Below are 20,131 nucleotides of genomic sequence, written 5' to 3' on the forward strand. Positions count from 1 at the left end.
CCAATGAGTATAATGTTGCTTGAGAGGTGCACGGTGCCAATGTGAGTTGCTTCAGCATGAGATCCATTTGGTAATTTGACAAATGCCTTGGTGGAGCAGGTGATAGAGCTAAAGAAGGAGGTGGAACAGACCATATGGTTTGTAGCACCATTATCGCACAATCCAAGGTACATTGGCAATGCTAGGAAAAGATTTATGCATAACAGACAAGCAGTTGTGTTGATGAGTATAAAAAACAGATGCATTATGATCAATAGAAATGTGAGTGGGAAAGGAAATTATACCAGGCATTGTTGAGTATGCAACAGGGGAAGAATTATTTTCATTGGACAATTTTTGAGGCTACTTAGTGGTTTGAACAGAACCTGAGTCATTGGAATTGAGCTGAGACATCTGTCCATTGATTAGAGCCATGAGTTTCTGAATCTGGGATAAGTTCAACTGAGGATTCTCTTGTAGTCCCCTTTCCTGATTTTGAGAGGAAACCTAGTTTGCTGAATGTGGAGAAGAAAAATTCCCACTACCATGGTTCGGCTTAGCTTTAGTGAACTTAAAATTGGGTGGGAATCCTATAAGCCTATAGCATTTTTCCTTAGTATGTCCAGGTTTCCCACAATGAAAGTAGCTAAGATCAAATTTCTCCTTTCTTTTTGTTTGATTACTATAGACTGCTAGTGCCGAAGCGTCAGGGGAAGGCACTGTCAAATTTCTGGTCTGTCTTTGTCTTTCCTCCTGTAAAACTAGGGAAAAGGTTTTGTCTAGAGAAGGCATAGGACTCATCAAGATGATCTGACCTCTAATGTGTTCATATGAATCATTTAATCCCATAAGAAACTTAAACACATAATCTGTCTCTTGAACATCACCAACTAATTTAAGGGCTTGGCAAGTACATTATCCATATGAGCAACACGGGACAGGTTTATAGTTATGCATTTCTTCCCAAATCCCATTAAGTTGAGTGAAATACTCACTTACAGCTTGGTTCCCTTGCAAAGTAGAGCTGAGTTGTTGCCGGAGTTGATAGATGCGCACATTATTAAGCTAAGTGAAAGGGGTTTTCAGCTTTTTCCACACCTCCTTTGCTGAGTTGATGTAAGCATGTTCGATGCCATCTCCTTTGAAATCGAGTTGAGTAGCCAAGACAAAATAAGGTTGTTGCAACGCAACCAGGGGATATACAAAGGGTCGGTCAGATTTGGTGTAGGTACGCTTCCATCAAGAAAGCCCAGCTTGTTTTTGATAAAGATGACCAATGTAAATTATCGATTCCATGAGAGATAATTTTGGCCAGAAAGAGGTGGAACAATCACCATGGTGTTGGCATTGCCACTGTAATGTAAATAGAAATGACTCTTTGGATCTTCAAAAGGTGAGATGGTAGTAGGTTTCATCATTGTGAAGAAATGAAATGAGAGTTATAATGCAGTGAAGCTGTATTAAGAAATGACTGAAAAGAAAGGAGGTGAAGGACCTCAGGTTTCGGAACCTAGGGTCTCTGATACCAATGATACCACGTTAAAGAATGCAAGGAAATGAAGAAGGATTGGGGAGAAAAATTATGGTTCTCATTCAGTAGTGGAACCTGTACACAGCCTTAGTACATATATCCTTCGAGCAATACCATTTCAGCCAATCAAAAAATAGAAAGAATAACCAACCTACACCTATTCTACATTGTTCTAGAAAAAAAGCTATCTGTACAAAAAGACAAAAGAAATGATCCTAACAAATTATTCTGAGCTGGAGGGATATTCTTCTGTTTTCTCAACGTACGTGCAGAGAAGTTTTTCATTCGTGGAGGCTTGATTCCTTCTTTGTTGAGAGTGAGTGGTTGCCGAATCAGGGTACCAGGTTGGATCGCTAGTGGTAGAAGGTGAAGTGTAGTTTGTTGAGAATGAACGTGGTGGGTCTTGTTGGTAGGCATGGTCAAATCTATAGTGACACTGAAGTGCTGTATGACCTATTTTGTGAAAAACAGAGTATGAAAGGGTGTTGATCAATGTGATCAATATAGAATACTTCATTTCTTTATATAGAGCATTTACATGTTTGAGACTATATACTAAAGAAGGAAATAAATTGACAATTGATTCTGTACAAATCATATCCCAAACTAACTCCTTAAATCACGTGATTGTCCATCATCTTCATCAGCTGCACATATCATGGGATTTCTCTGTTCGTGAACTGATATGGGTTTTATTTCAGGATTGACTTGGACAGCTGGAGATAGCATTGCCTGATTGCTATTCCTGCTAACATTTTGGAACAAACTTGGTAGGTGGGGCGATTTGAATTTGGGGTGTAGGGATTATTTGGGAAGTTTTGAGAAGGTGAAAAATGGCCTCCGTTAAATGGTCTGGTTCGACCTCGGTTGTATCTGTTCCCCCTATATGAGCCTCTACCTCACTGGTTACGGGGAGTTGCAGAGCTCAAGTTCACAGATGGTGCAAATGAAGTGGAAGAACCAGTTGTGCGTGAGGCATGGGACATCCTACTCTTATGAATAAGGAGAAGATGATAAAGCTCAAAAGAGGTTATAGGATCGGTTCTAGTAGTGATGGAGGTAACAAAATACTCATAGGAAGGACCAAGGCCATTCAGAAGGTAGGTCACGAGTTCCTTATCAGGTAGTGGATTACTAGTTGCTGCAAGAGTGTATGCAAGCATCCTAACTTTGCTAAAAAATTCTGGTACGGATTGTTCTCCTCTGGACAAATTGGTAAGTTGGAAAATTTGAAACTCCTTGGCTTGAGAATGTGAGCTGAACATTGATTGAAGGGAAAGCCATAGCTCCCTTGAGGTTTCTGCCGTAATGACATGGGCAATAACAGACTCAGTGAGAGAAGAAAATAAAATGCTAAGAATCAACTGATCAGTTTTTTTTTTTTTCCAGGAGAGGTAAGCTAGATTGGTTTTTGGTGTAGAATCAGAATCAAAGGGAAGATATTTTTGCGGAATGATCTGAGTTCCATCAACAAAATTGAAAAGATCTTGTCCCCTTAAATAAGCAGGTATTTGAACTTTCCAAAATAAGTAATTATCAGTGTTCAACTTGATGGTAACAATATGAGAGAAAGAAGAAGAAATGGAGGAAGGAGGAGTGATGGGACTCGTGGGTTCTGCAGCCATGGTGAGGAGAGGATGAAGAGCTGCTGACTAGCAGCTCTGATACCATGTAAAAAAAAAAAAAGAAAGAGAGAGAAAACAGACATTGCAATTCTGTGAAGATTTTCCTCGGTGTGTATTTCATTGACATACATGTCTTTATATAGACATACGAAATTACATGTGGTCGTCCAATAGGAGTAATAAAGAATAAAAGGAGAGAAAAGTTAGTTACATTTGCTGTACAATTTAACAGATAACAGAATGTGTAGTCACTAGAATATTCCTGAGGATTACGTTGCTGCTGAATCATCTGAGTTGCCTGAGATGATATTCGATCCTTTGCTTTTCTGTTGCGATTCATTTTTGAGACCAAGGTTGATACCTCGCAATGTTCAAGTAGTTCGCTCTGGTAGATGAGGTCAACATCATCAAGGACAAGGCCACCCGCGCCTCTCGAGGTTCGCTCTGTCTCTCTCTTTCTCTCTCACTCACATTCTCCATTCTCCTTCTCCTCTCTGTTACCATTTTCCTTTTTGGTTCCCGAATTTGTGATACACTTGATTTGTTCAATCTCCGTTGAGGTTCGAGTGCGTTTGCCGTTAGGCTCAGTTTCGGAACCCGAATTTTCTTTTTTATTTTCTTCTTGCAGGGTGTTGCTTCGTGATTTGTCCTTCGCGGCAGGAGGCGGACAAGACCGTCAATGCGTGTCACACAAGAAAACTCTACCTGGGGTTAGTGCCATTCTAATCTCCGTGCCCGTGCTTTCTTTTTCTTAAATTGTGTATAGAAAGTATGAAGATTGGAAACCAGGAAGTTCGCTCTGTTGTAATGTTATTAATCTTGACTAGAAGACCTAGAAGCAGTAAAAAGAGAAGAACTTGATTGCACCAACCGAAATATTGTTGTGCATTTTGGTTTATATATTTGGCGGTAACCAGTGCGTGTCTCAGTACCTTTTCGTTGAAACGGCTTGCTATTGGTTGTTTTGGCTATTCCAGAAGGCATTAATAGTTAGGGCTGAGAAGGTTTTGCTTATAACCTTCGAATGGTTGAAGGTCCTTCATCCTTTGTTTCTTCAGCTGAAAACAGAGTGAAATTCCCCTTGCTTAGTTGAAGGGGAAATGGTGGATTGTCTGTCGTGGTTGGGCCCTCCTCCAAAGATGTGTCGTACACGACAGCATTGAGGAGTACGGTACCTACTCCGGTGGAGGATGCTGATCGAAAGTTAAAAAAGAAAATAGATGGAGATATGCTATAAACAGAATGGGCGCACTACATGTTGACAACTGTCAGCCCAAGTTGTTAGATTCCTGCTCGGTAGTGGGGGACATTGAAGGGATGATGTGGGTAGTGAAGGCTGAATTGTTGGGGGTGGATAAGAGAATACACGAGCTTATGGCCAAGGTTGATGCAAGATTGGGCTCGATTATGGGCTTGGGCCGTGGGCTGGATGGACCTGTTAAGACTGGGTTAAATGGAAATAATTTGGGTGTTGTGTCGAAACTAAAGATGGGCGGGTCGGCCCAAATCTTATTGCCCGTTTTTGAATGGAGAATCAAGCTAGCATCTGGTTCCTCCTCGGGCTTGAGCGTGATGTCTCCCTAGGCGCCGCCGCCGCTTGCCCTAGAGTCCTTTGGGCCGGCATAGACAAGGTCGCTGGACGTCAGCGACCCTTTGGATGACTTGCCGGAGCATGTCTCTGCTTTGTTGAGCGAGTCTTGTAGAGGCACGGCTAAGGAGACTACCAAGGTTGCCCTTGAGCCCTCCGAGTTGGCACAAAAAAGGTCGCCGGACATTGGCGAACCTCTGGATGACTCTCCGGAGCATGTGTCTGCTCTGTCAAGCGAGATTTATCAAGGCACGGCTAAGGAGATTACCAAGGTTGCCAGAATCGAGTTGCTCTCGCATTTTCTTGCCGTAAATGGGTTGGCACAGACATCTGGAGGCTCTTTGCAGCCCATTGTTAGTTGTGGGAGTCCTAATGAGGGAGTGAGGATGCCCATCCAGGATGAGTCCGAGTTATGCGAGGATTCTACAGGGGTTCCCCCTCCTCTTCTAAGAATGTATTGGAGGTTGTGACTTATGGATCCATGAAGGAGCTTGATCTTCAATTGGTTTGTAGGGAGGCGGAGGAAGGTAATGCCTGCTTTCACTATGGCATGGATGAGCCAGGGAACGATCCTAACACTTTATGTTCGTTGCTGCCCGTTCACACTGGGCAGATTTTCAATCGGATTGGGTCCTCCAGAAAGTGGATGACATAAGGATTTCTTATGTAGGTTTTAAGACCAATTTAAAGCTCTCCTCATTGCCATCGAGGCTAGCCAGCCTATCTTGGCTAGATCTTATGCCAAAAAAGAAAGGGAGTTAAAGAGACTTGCTTGCTCTATTAATTACGATGTTCGGGAAGGTAGTGCAAGCAGGGGAATGAGTAAGGTTAGGGCGAACATAAGTGATCAATGAAACCAAAGATTCTATCTTGTAATGTAAGGGCGCTAAATGATCCTTCCAAGCACCTCCGTGTCAAAAACTTGCCAAGAAGTTGGAAGGCTGATATTATTTGTCTTCAAGAAACTAAGCAGAAGTTCATCGGTTGAAGTATTGTTTGTAGTTTGTGGGGATGTCTTCATATGTGTTGGGGCTTATTTGGCCTCTAAAGGGGCATCAGGAGGTATCCTATTGCTGTGGGATATGCGAGTGGTCAATCTGATTGAGGAGTATGTCGGGGAATTCTTGGTGGCTTGTTCTTTTATTAATGTGGATGATGGTTACAAGTGGTCTTTTCGGTGTATATGGTCCTAATGTGGACAGTACTAGAAGGTTCCTTTGGGAAAACTGCAAAATTCTTGTTCCCTAGATGCATCCACATCAGCTTGTCCTCCACACCACAGTCCAAATTCAAAGCATACAAGGTGCTGTTAAAATTAGAAATGTCTCACTTCCCAGTCTTGAACTGCTTTGATAAATGATACATTCCACTGCAGTAGGCCAATCGAGGAAACCATATATCAGCAACAGAGGCTTCCTTATGCAATGCAATTCTGAAGAGAGAAGGATAAACCTCCTTTAAAGCAACGTCTACGCACTAAACATCAACCCAAAATCTGACCCTAATATCGCGCCCTGCCACAAATCTGAAATTACGAATGAAATCCTCCCAGCCCTTACTTATAAATTTCCGTACTCCCAAACCATACGATCCATGCACTTCATTAGAAATCCAACCTCCCTAAGTGCTCCTAAATTTTGCATCAACCATAATCCTCCATAAAACATCTCTTTCTTTGGTGGTGCCGCCACGACCATTTCCCAAGCAAGGCCTTATTGAAAATACTCTTAAGTCCCAACGCTCCACAAGAAAGGGGTGTAGAATTCTTGTCCCATTTGATCAAATAGAACTTTTTCTCATCCCCCAATCCACCCCACAGAAAAGCATGGAAGATTCTTTCCATCCTATTAGCCACTCCAACGGGAATTGGGAATAATGAAAGAAAGTACGTGGGGAGATTAGATAGCATACTCTTAGTAACGGTGATTCTTCCCCCTTTAGAAAGATATATCCTTTTTGAACCAGCCAATCTATTCTCAATTTTTTTGATGACACCATCCCAAATCACCTTGGATTTATGAGGAGCTCCCAATGGAAGAACGCGGTACTTCATAGGCAAAGAAGAAACCTTACAACCCAAGATTTCAGTCAAATCTACAATATGATTTACCATCCCAACGGGTACCAATTCGGATTTAGACAAGTTCACCTTTAGGTCGGAAACTGCTTCAAAGCAAAGCAAGAGAGCTCTCAATGAATGAATTTGATTAGAATTCGGCTCACAAAGACTTAAGGTATCATCAACGAAGAGGAGGTGGTATACATTGATGCTCCCAATAGAAGTACCACCCACTGAAAATCCAGACAAGAAAGACCCATCCATCACTGCCTCTAACCTTCTGCTCAATACATCCATTACTAATACAAAGAGCAAAGGAGATAGAGGATCTCCTTGTCTCAAGCCACGAGAGTTGTTGAAGAAACCCTTGGGAGTGCCATTAACCAACACTGAGAATCTGGTGGTAGTGATACAATATTTTATACAATTGCACCACCTCTCCCCAAAACCAAATTTGCCAAAAATATAGACCAGGAAGGCCCAAGTAAGCCTTCTCATATCTAATTTACAAAGAATGCTTGGGACTCTGGATTTGATTCTACTATCCAAACATTCATTACCAATAAGAGCCGAATCTAAAATCTGTCTGCCCTGAAGGAAAGCATTTTGTGGCTTTGAAATAATATTTTCCATGATTGTGCTCATATGATTGGCAAGAACCTTGGATATGATCTTGTACACACCGCTCACGAGGCTTATAGGGTGAAAAGCTTTTACCTCCATAGACTCGGCCTTCTTTGGAATGAGGCCTATGAAAGTTGCATTAAGGCTTTTCTTGAATTTCATATACGAGTGAAATTCAACAAAAACCTTCATAATATCCTCCCTGGTAATATCCCAACAGACCTGAAATAAAAGCCATAGAAAAACCATCTGATCTTGGCGCTTTATTGCTGTCCATTCCTTTCAACACATTATACAACTTTTCCTTTTCAAACATCCTCTCTAACCAATCAGCACACGATTGATCAATCGTGTCAAAAGCCAACCCATCTACCTTAGCCCTCCAAGGAAATTACTCCATAAGTAGATTATCAAAATACTGCACAATGTGATTCTTAATTTCAGATCTGTCCAGAAGAAGACCGATCAAAAAAAGATCTATCCAAAAGAAGATTTCCATCTGAATGCAGCATCTCAATTGCATTAAATCTTCTATGAGAGTTGGCCACTCGATGAAAAAAGCTGGTACACTTATCTCCTTCCTTCAACCAAAGGGCCCTAGATTTTTGACGCCAAGAGTTCTCTTCCATACGAGTAAGTTTTTCCAGATCATTCAAAACAGCAGTTTTCCTTGCCTTCTCATCCAAAAGAACCCCAACGGTCTCCTTTTCATCAAAGCATGAAAGTTCCTCAAAAAGATTCTTCCTCTGATCATCTATCTTCCCAAATTCTTTATCATTCCACAATTTCAGATCTTTCTTCAAAGCTTTAAGTTTTTCAGCCAATACAAAGATGGGTGTACCAGAAAAATCATAAGAGGACCACCACAATCTCACCTTCTCCACAAAACCATAAGCTTTTAACTACATGTTTTTAAATTTAAAATATCTACGTCCCTCATGAAGCCCCCCGCAATCTAGCAAAATGGAGAAATGATTTGAGCATAATCTCGGAAGTCTCTTTTGACATAAATCAGAAAAATGGGCCTCCCAAGACGAAGAGACGATGAATCTATCCAGTCTTGACCAGACCCTCCCCTTGGATTATGTAAAATCCTCCCTTGCCAAAGGTAGATCAACCAAGTCCAATTCAAAGATAAGGTCAGAAAAATCTGCCATAGCCGAGCTACTATAATAGATCCTCCGACCTCTCACTCTGGAGACGAGTGATATTAAAATCCCCCCACCCCGACACCATAATATAACACGGCCCATCCCACCAACTGCCCATTCCAATACAATGTTATGTTTTCTCAAACTTCCATTGTCTTCCTGTGGAAGCACATTTGGAAAAGCAAAGTGCCTCTACAAGTTGTGGTTTTTGGTTGGCTGGCCTCCCATGGGAAAATTCTGACCATAGACAAGTTAAGGAAGTGTGGTTTTTCATAATGGATTGGTGCTTTATGTGTAAATGAAATAGCGAATCGAAAGACCATCTTCTTCACCATTGTGATGTGGCAAAGGCTCTATGGGATGAAATTTTTATAAGGCTGGACATTGCTTGGGTGATGCCTAAAAGAGTGGTGGATTTTTTGTCTTGTTGGAGTGAAATACGGGGAAGTTGCCAAATAGCAGATGTTTGGAAGATGGTGTTTCTATGTCTTATGTGGTGTATATGGAATGAGAGGAATGAAAGATGTTTTGAAAATAGAGAACAATCATTGGGGGGGATTAGAGACTTATTTTTACAATCTTTGTTACTTTAGGCTAAGGTTATTGTATTTGAGGGGAATAGTTTTAATGACTTGTATGCTTCTTTTTTTTTGGTCTGTAGGTTGTAATTAGGTACTTGTCTCTTGTATACTAAGGGGATGTTTGGTAATGTTTTTCATCTCATCCTATCTCATTTACTTTCCAAACATCATTCAAACACAAACACTTTCAAACTAATTATTACAACTTTTTCAAACTAATCATTATAACTTTCCTAAACTTCCAAGCAAAATACAAAAAACAATTCAACTTTTTCAAATCCCAAAACAAATATAATATTAAAAAATTATATTATAACAATCATTTAACTTTATAAGATTTTTATTCAACTTTTTCTCTCATTTTTCAAAACCCCATAAAACATCATAACTCAAACCATTTTACTACTATTCACAAACCATTTCACTGCTATTCACAAATTTCTCATCTCATCTCATTTCTCAAACATCCCCTAACTGTGTACTTAGGCTATACCTAATTATGATGCTCGATAAATTTTATTAATTAAAAAAAAAACTATGCTTTTTTTTCCTTGGAACTTGGACAACAGGCAGTTTTGATCAATGCCATCGAGTCGATACTTGGATAATTTATTGTTAGAAACTTTGTTGGCTGTTAGACATGCTGGTAACATGATTCTATTGCCAATTGTAAATTAAAAAGACTTGGTGAGGACAGAGGAATGTCTTTGTTGAAACTCATAAATATGATTGCAATTGCAGAAAAATAATTGGGAGATTGACAAATGACGTGGAATGATAAATTAGCCAATCATTGTGTCTTGATATTCGATTGGGTTAACTGGTGGGAGCTCACAATTTTCTTTTTCTTTGCTGTTATGCTTTGGACAGCTTCTATCGACTTTAGTGGGCCCTAATTTCATGATTTTCTTGTATCATCTCTCTTGTATACTTCGTGTGTACTTAGATTGCAACTTTTGTGCTTTTTAATGAAGTTTTATTACTTATAAAAAAATTGACAATGAAAACTGTTGACTACAATAGCAACCTCTGATATAATTCATAGACCAACATTTTCCTTTCTTGGTTGTGATAACAGACATATTTCTTTTCTTGGTTGTGATAACAGACATATTTCTATCTTTACTACAACTGTAAGAAATGTTCTTGTTTTTCTTGCCCTGATTGTAAAGCATTCTGATCTTCAGTCAAATGCAGGTATCTAACCCATTGCAAGTGAGGTATGCAGATGGCAAGTTGGAAAGACTAGGCGTGATATTCTTTTTTTTAATTACATATTTCTCCCTAAGATGGTTCCCTTGAATTGTTGCTGCTTCAGCTCTCCTTCCTTGCCTGAAGCTTTTCTTTTTCCTTTTTTAAGTCTTTGTTCTACATTGTATACCATTTACCTAGATAAATAACTTTTGACTGTCCTGTCATCCAGAACACAAGCTCTTCGTTGGCATGCTTCCTAAGAATGTTTCAGAAGCTGAAGTTTCTGATCTCTTTTCCAAATATGGACCTATAAAAGGACTTACAGATATTAAGTGGCTCACAGCAAACTAGTAAAGATAATTGCTTCATAATTGTGAACTTTCTGCTGGATTGATTGCTCGTAAGCCACACTAAAATCTTAAACTTCACCCGTTCTCAGCTCATTCATTGGTTGTTATACATATCTTTATCTAATGTAGGCTGTGCATTTTTGTAGTGCGAGGTAAAAGAGCAAGCTGTTGAAACCCTGGAGGGCATGAATGGAAAGCATAAAATTGAGGTTTGTTCATCTTACAAAATTCTGGTGGAAATTCTTTTTAGTACCATTTCGTGTATTATCATTAGTTTTTCAGTTGGACTAGTTGAGTTGAATTATTTTGTGGTTCATGTTTACCTTTTTTTTTTTTTCCTTATAAAAGACATATTTACTTGTAAAAAGAAAAATAAAACTCCATGATCTGAACCTGATTGTCAACTTTTCCTATGTTAGGGATCAAATGTTCCTTTGGTTGTCAAATGGGCAGATACTGAAAAAGAAAGGCAAGCTCAGATGGTTCAGAAAGCTCAATAATGATTCACATCATTGTTTGGGACTTTGTCAATGGGTTATATTCCACCCTGTAATGGATATGGCTATCAGGTGAGTTACACTCTCTTTGTCTCTCTCAAGGTAATATGCTGGGGTTTTGGGTACTTGTTTAGTACTTTTTAACAGTGCTCCATTATTCGCACTTTCTTGACCTTAAAGAACATTTCTTTATCATAGACTTTTGTCATTCAAACTTTTTTTTTATCTAGTATCTTTTTAAGTTCAGAATGTAATGATCGTCTCTTTTTTGTTCTGGAAAATTTGTTCTGGAATGGGTTTTGCAAAAGGCAGTTTTGTGAACCATTCTATACATCAGCCTATAGCCGCAGCACACCCACATGATGGTTTTTTTTTTAACCGCAGCACACAGAACAATGGGTTTTGCAAAAGGCAGTTTTGTGAACCATTCTATACATCAGCCTATAGCCGCAGCACACCCACATGATGTTTTTTTTTTTTAACCGCAGCACACTTGTGTGTGCTGAGTGTGCTGCAGCTATAGGCTGATGTTTATATTTTTACTAAATTAAATTGCTTGTTGTGTGTCTGTGTGTGGCGATATAAAGTTGCCTTAAGGATATTGGTTTTTTCCCGTCACATGTTGAAGATACTGTTCTCTTTCAGTCATTTATTTCAAAATGGTTGATATATTTTGCCAATTACCTTCCTTAAAAGCGATTCCCATTTTGGTTGATACCTCCACAACCATTATCCCAAAAAGGCTTTATTAAATAATCTCAACTTCCAAACCCCCAAACCTCCATTAAAAATTGGAGAGCAAATTTTGTTCCTACTACTTTTAGAAAACAAAATTTGTTCCGATTGACCAAATGGAACTTAGCTTCCCCCCAATTCTACTCCACAAGAAAGCACGAAATAGCTTCTCAATCCAATTGGCCACCTCTGCAGGCAAATGAAACAACGATAGAAAATAAGTGCAGAGATTGGAGAGAGCACTTTGATTAAAGTGATTCTATTCCCCTCTCAATAGATACATCATTTTCCACCCTGTAAACCTTTTCTCAATTTTCTCAACAATCCCATTCCAAATGGCTTTAGCCTTAAAAGGAAACCCCAACGGAAGACCCAAATCTTTCATAGGTGAGGAAGCTACTTTACAACCCAAAAGATTTGCCAAACTATTAATATTGTGCACCACGCCCATTGGGACCATCTTAGACTTTCCAAGATTCACCTCGAGACCAAAAACAGCTTCAAAATATAACAAGAAGGCCCTTAATGCTTCAATCTGGCCACGATCCGCATCACAAAAAGGAGTGTTATCTGTGAAAAGAAGATGAGAAAGTATGATAAAATCATTATTAGCATGTGCCACCGAGAAACTGGAGGGAAAACCCTCCACCGACATTGGCCACCACCATATGACCAAGTACCTCGATGACAATATTAAAGAGAAAGGGGGACAATGGGTTCCCTTGCCTCAAGCCAGAGCTGTTTAAAAAACCAGCAGGGGTGCCAATTTCCAACACCTAGAACCGAACATCGCCTATTTCATTTGTGTTAATAAATTTTTTTACTCATAAAAAATGTTTTTCTTTGAATTTAGCAATACTTTGTACGTAATTTGTTTTTGCTGATGAGTAGTTTTGTGCTTAAACATTGCTGCTGTTGCAGGATTGGGGTCTCTACATCTCAGGTCTCCAATGGTGCTTTCTTGATACAACCAATCTAATATTAAAAGCAAGACTGGGGATATTTTGTATTAGCTAGGAAAAGAATGAAAGAAGCACTCATGTTTGATTGGGATACAAAATGGTGAAGGTAATGCATCTCTGGCCGTACATATACGTCATTAATTTCCTCTTTTAGCATAATCATGTTACTGAAATTGTCTTCAGCCATGAGATTCTAATATCATCTAGGCTGATTTGAGATAATGATCTTTTGATATGATTTTCATTAATATGAGTCTCCTTTTTTCCATTTTCTTCTTCTTCTTCTTTTTTCTGCTGCATCAAGTTCATGAATTCTTGTTTATCACCAAGTGGTTTTCCTAATAAAAATGTTAGAAATAGGTATAATGGTCGGTAGGCTTGGTCCTTGTATTGGCGCTTAAGTTCACTCATTCAATAGTGAAAGAGGGTGGCACCCCATTATGCAGGAAGTATACATTATTCCTCATGACAAACAAAAGGAAAAAGTGCTAGAAAATCCTGAAAATGAGAAATTGAAAGAAGAACATGATGGTGAGCTTTATTCAAATTATAAAAAGAAATAAAGGCTTTTAACTTGACACTGTTTTTTCACAATCCTCAAAAATACGCTGGTTTATTTCTCTCCATAGACACCATAATATGCACAATGGGATCATCTTTCACCAACCAATTTGTATGATGATCAAGATCCTCACGAGGTACACTGCAAAAAACGCACTTACCTTCGGATATGATGCCATCCATATTTATGTAGCTGGTCATGATTATGTAGTCTTTCATGAATAGCTGGCCATAAGATAAGAGGAATTCTTAGGAATTGCTTTGCTTAACCAGAACCTAAAATGGAGATGATGATCTCATTTGATCAATGAATTTCAAAATACGAGGAAGTAGTTTAGTTCGAATGGTTTGGTTTGTCTTTGAGAAATTAGACCAATGTTTACTTATAAAAAAAATTTAGACCAATATCAAAGTGCTTGGAAATGGAACTTTGATTGTTTTTTTTTTTTTTTTAATGATTAAGATTCTCATCAATAGTTTTGTCCTAAGAAGCATGAAAGATCTAAATTGGCTTGGATTTGAAGGATCTACTCATCAAGTGATTTGTCTCCTGTAGGTTCACATTCTTAGAAAAGACTTCTGTGAAGCCTTTTCCAAATTAATACGAAATATATGCCTATTTGGAACTTACTGCAGCATTCATCATGTTTTACACTTCATGGCTATTAACGAAAGTCGGAAAGAAGGAACACATGGGAGGATTTCATTGTATTGCTGGAAATAACTTGAAACAGCTGTATCTGATCTGAATCTCTTAAATCGACTGATGGATTCAAATTCTCAGAATTCAGGGTGATAAAATGCAAAAACATGATGGAGAATTTACCTGTAAAATTCCGGTGGTGAAAGGAATATGGAATAAGTCTGGACAAGGTGAGCATCGTCTGGCTATTTATAGTTTTAAGCTTTTCATTATTCTGGCTAATTTCAGTGCACCTTAGAACATTACATCACATGTATAGGATGGTCCAAGACTTCACCTAATGATTTGGATAATTCTTTTAGTTACCACGATTTATACTGAAATGGTTTCAGACTTTTTAACCGATTAGAAGCAGGGTGAAATGCTGTGAGACTAATTTTTTATGTCCATTCTTATAGGCCCTGGAACTTACTTCTGCTCCTCATCTTTACACCACACACCTATTTTTATTTTTTATCTTTTTATTTTTTTGTAACAGGTGTATGGAGTAAGGACGATGAGTAAAATTCAGAATGATAAATAGGAACTCAACTCTCATATGAGGTGCCTATTACCCATCACAAGTCTCGTGGGAGTTGGGTACTCCACTATCCAGCTGTCCAAATTTCATGCTGGAATAGGAAGGATATAATGTCAAATCCATCTATTGCTTAGATAGACGCTCTTTTGAAAAGGGCAAAACATCCACCCTATGGGAGAGAGTAAAAGATGAGGTAGGGGATATCATCGTCTTTCGAGTAAATGAAGAAATAAGGTCCTTTTCTTCAACGAACAAAAACACTTGCCAAAAAGAAAAGACAAGGAAATGATTATATTACTTGTGGAAAACCTAGGCATGGCCCTCCATCCCTCAGTACTTTTTTTTTAATTGACACTTAGTGTCAAAGAACAACGTCCTAACTAATCTAGGCTGTATAGCTGTAATTGACTCATTAATCTAGGCTGTATATACTTTCCTAAATAGAAGAGGAGATTTAACTTACCATGTATAGCTCCCTAGGATCACTCTATGTAATTAGCTAGCTTACCATATACAGCTCCCTAGGATCATTCTATGTGATTAGCATTTACAACTTAAGTTTCCTTGTATAGCTTGCAGTCTTTGCCTATATAATGAAAGACATTCTCCGGAGAGGACAATTCGAACAATTTTGTTATGGTATCAGAGCTATTATCTAAGAAAATCTCAATCCTAGCTTTCTTAGTCATAGCTTCAGTGATTATGGAGAAGTCAAATAATGTTTGCGTCAGATTCACTGTGATTATTTGCACCCAAGGAGATTTGAACTTTAGATACGGGAGAGCAAACTCAAAGCCTTTACCACTTGAGCCAACCCTCCATCCCTCATTACTTGTAGAGAAACTATTATTCAACAACAATGTTAGGTTAAATCATTCAAAGTAATTAGGCAAAAATCTGTTTATTGATCCTGTCCGATGGCCAGCCATGATGATATTAAGGAGATGTTTGGAAATTATTTTCATTTCATTTCGTTCCATTTCATCTCATACTCAGACATAACTTAAACATAAATACTTTTAAGCTAATCATTATAATTTTTTTAAACTAATCATTAAAACTTTCTCAAATTTAAAAAAAAAAAATCAAAATTTTCAAATCTCAAAATAAAAATAATATTCTGACAATATTTTAATTTTATAATATTTTTTATTCAACTTTTTTTTTTAAAAAAAAAAAACTCAAAAAATACTTAGCTCAAACTATCTCATTATTATTTATAAACTTTCTTATAATTATTTATAAAATTATCATCTATCTCATTCAGTATCCCTAAGTGCACGTAACGCTGGAATTGGAAGATGTACAAAGTTGGCATCAAATTTGCAATGACCGGCAGTGTAAGCTGCCACAAAAGTCAAGCTGCTGCTAAAGTGTGTGGACTTTTGGACAGTTGGATGTGCAGGGAAACTACTCGTGAGCATTCATATTGGGTTATTGGTATATGCATATATAAAGTTATATTTGTATAATATGAGTTTAATTTTTTTTTATATTAAATTATGCATCTTTATATTTTTGTATAACTATGAATAATATCTATACAAATTTAGAGATCTATTATTTACTCTTCAAATGTTATTTTACTAATTATTTTTCTCTCCTCTCACTCTCTTTCTCACAATTCTTTCATATTCTCTCTCCTTCAACAATACAATAAATTTTCATCTGAACATTTATTTTATTATTATAATATATTATATATTTTTTTTCATTTTATTATATTTTAAATATAATATATAAAAAAATTATATTTTTTATTATTACATTTGTATTATTGATCTCAAATGTATGTAATAGATACTAATTACAAAATATATATATATATAATTGATTTTAGAAAAAAATTAATGATAATAATAAATAATTATTTTGTTTCGAAAATACAAAAGACAATCTAGAAGTTTTGCTTGAATGGTAAAATAGATATGTAAAAGAGGTAATTTTACATATGCATATGTACAGGGAAAACACTACTTTGCCCTCCCATTTGTATCACTCTATTTGACATTTAGCAATTTTTTTTTTACTTAATAATTAAGGAAGTGATTTTAAATATATTGAGATTTTTTTTAAAAGTACTTAAATATATTAAAAAAATAAAAAGAATCCAAAAATCAAAGACAATAAAGTTGAGCGGGCTATTCCGAACCACAAAGTAAATTGAAAGGGCAAAACATCCACCCCATGGGAGAGAGTAAAAGATGAGGTAGGGGATATCATCGTGTTTCGAGTAAATGAAGAAATAAGGTCCTTTTCTTCAACGAGCAAAAACACTTGCCAAAAAGAAAAGACAAGGAAATGATTATATTACTTGTGGAAAACCTAGGCATGGCCCTCCATCCCTCATTACTTTTTTTTTTAATTGACACTTGGTGTCTAAGAACAACATCCTGACTAATCTAGACTGTATAACTGTAATTGACTCATTAATCTAGGCTATATATACTTTTCTAACTAGAAGAGGAGATTTAACTTACCATGTATAGCTCCCTAAGATCACTCTTATGTAATTAGCTAGCTTACCATATACAGCTCCCTAGGATCATTCTATGTGATTAGCATTTACAACTTAAGTTACCTTGTATAGCTTGCAGTCTTTGCCTATATAATGAAAGACATTCTCAAGAGAGAGGACAATTCGAACAATTTTGTTATGGTATCAGAGCTATTATCTAAGAAATCTCAATCCTAGCTTTCTTAGTCATAGCTTCAGTGATTATGGAAAAGTCAAATAATGTTTACGTCAGATTCACTTCGATTGTTTGCACCCAAGAAGATTTGAACCTTAGATTTGGGAGAGCAAACTCAAGGCCTTTACCACTTGAGCCAACCTTCCATCTCTCATTACTTGTAGAGAAACTATTATTCAACAACAATGTTAGGTTAAATCATTCAAAGTATTTAGGCAAAAATCTGTTTATTGATCCTGTCTGATGGCCAGCCATGATGATATTAAGGAGATGTTTGGAAATTATTTTCATCTCATCTCGTTCCATTTTATCTCATTCTCAAACATAACTTAAACATAAATATTTTTAAACTAATCATTACAATTTTTTTAAACTAATCATTAAAACTTTCTTAAATTTAAAAAAAAAAATTAAATTTTCCAAATCTCAAAATAAAAATAATATTCTGATAATATTTTAATTTTATAATATTTTTTATTCAACTTTTTTTTTTAAATCCAAAAAATATTTAGCTCAAACTATCTCATTATTATTCATAAATTTTCTTATAATTATTTACAAAATTATCATCTCATCTCAATCAGTATCCCTAAGTGCACGTAACGCTGGAATTGGAAGATGTACAAAGTTGGCATCAAATTTGCAATGACCGGCAGTGTAAGCTGCCACAAAAGTCAAACTGCTCCTAAAGCGTGTGGATTTTGGACAGTTGGATGTGTAGGGAAATTACTCGCGACTCCGTGAGCATTCATATTGGCTTGTGTATGTGTATGTATAAAGTCATATTTGTATAATATGAATTTAAATTTCTTTATATTAAATTATGCATCTTTATATTTTTGTATAGTTATGAATAGTGTCTATACAAATTTAGAGATCTATTATTTACTCTTCATATATTATTTTACTAATTATTTCTCTCTCCTATCACTCTTTTTCTCACAATTCTTTTATATTCTCCCTCCTTCAACAACACAATAAATTTTCACTTAAATATTTATTTTATTATTATAATATATTATATATATATATATTTTATTTTATTATATTTTAAATATAATATATAAAATTTTTTATTATTACATTTGTATTATTGATGTCAAATGTATGTAACAGATACTAATTACAAAATATATATATAAAAAATTGATAATATTTTAAAAGTCAATCTAGAAGTTTTGCTTGAATGGTAAAATAGATATGTAAAAGAGGTAATTTTACATATGTATATCAGTATATGCACAGGGAAAATATTACTTTGCCCTTCCATTTGTACCGCTCTATTTGACATTTAGTAATTTTTTTTTTATTTAGTGATTAAGGAAGTGATTTTAAATATATTGAGATTTTTTTTAAATAAATTTAAATATATTAAAAAAATAAAAAAATCTAAAAATCAAAGACGATAAAGTTGAGCAGACTATTCCGAACCACAAAGTAAATTGACTTTATGCATAAAGTAATACTAATGCTCATCTTTCCTTCTCTTTCTTAAATTCTATTTTTCTTTTCTTTCAATTTGGTTGGAATGTGCCTTTTGGGTTTTGGTCTTTGTTTGGTAGCTGTGGACCGTGTCCTTTTAACCCGCGTTTCAATCGTGTGATATGATGTGTCGGACACCATTTCTCTTTTTCAACTTTCCGCAGCCCTGAGTTGCTAATTGTTCAGTCATCAACCCCCCAAAGTAGTTTTATTTTCCTCATTCATCAACTTTCTTCTTCTTTGCAGATTGGTCGGCCATTACTGCAAGACTTATTCATTTCATTTAAGGGCTCGAGGAGGGAAATCCCCGCCAAAAATGCAAAAAATGTTAGCACTTCTATTTCAGTTTGGTGTGCAGTAATTATTAAATAACTTCCTTCTAGCTATAGGGTTTCGGTGGCCCATCAGTATAAATCATTCTTAACAGTGATAATGCCAGGGCACCAAATTAATATGAGAATGACTGTATAAATATATATATATATATATATATATATATATATATTTATACTTAGATTTTTTAATGTCAATATGACTAAAATAGAACATCAAATCATATATATATATTTTTTATGGTGGAAAAGAAAAACTGAGAAAAAGGACAAAGGAAGTCATATCTTCAAATTTTCAAAAACTATTTGTGGTCAGATTTTTTACATTTTAATTGTTTTTTATTTTTTATTTAAGAAAGTGGAATACTTTTCTGTCAGATATTTGTGGAACTACAAGAATTTTGGGAGAGATATTTTTCATAAGAATTCTGAGCATAAATTTTACAATTTTTCTGGACGGCCACAAAATCTATTTTCCAAGTTCTATAATTTAGAGCTAATTTCAGGATTTAAATTTTAGTTTATTTTAGGGCTTGTGAGGGCATAACCCATCTGACCACGTAGCCATAACGTGCATCCGCCGCTTATTTGATTTTCCTTCTAGAAGAGTGGGCCTGACCATTAATAACATGCCTAAAAACAAGGCCTTTACTGAGACAAAACATTGAATGGACAAATTTGTAAGCAACATATCAATTCGAGGAAGCCAAGTTAGGAAAGCTGAAAGTGGTAGAAAGTCAACCACCACAATTTAATCAAGGGTCAAGCACGTGTCCCCTCCTCCACTTTACTTTTCCTGGTTTAACTTCAAGTGGCTGTGTCTATGTATATATAGGAAGACCCAAGACTTGTGGTGCATGGGGAAATTAAGAACATTAATCCCAGCTAAGATGAGTGAGCAAGCCCATTATCTATCATGTTGAGGTTTCTTTCTTCCTTTCTTGCTTGCTTTTTGTGAATAGGG

The 20,131-nt window shown here is 36.4% G+C and overlaps 1 pseudogene; it reads left to right on the forward strand.

Moving 5' to 3' along the window:
• Nucleotides 1-3,502: 3,502 nt before the first annotated feature.
• LOC121263629 lies at nt 3,503-11,182 on the forward strand (annotated as a pseudogene).
• The last annotated feature ends 8,949 nt before the right edge of the window (nt 11,183-20,131 follow it).

This window comes from Juglans microcarpa x Juglans regia, chromosome 4S (genome assembly GCF_004785595.1).
Source record: "Juglans microcarpa x Juglans regia isolate MS1-56 chromosome 4S, Jm3101_v1.0, whole genome shotgun sequence".
Taxonomy (NCBI): domain Eukaryota; kingdom Viridiplantae; phylum Streptophyta; class Magnoliopsida; order Fagales; family Juglandaceae; genus Juglans; species Juglans microcarpa x Juglans regia.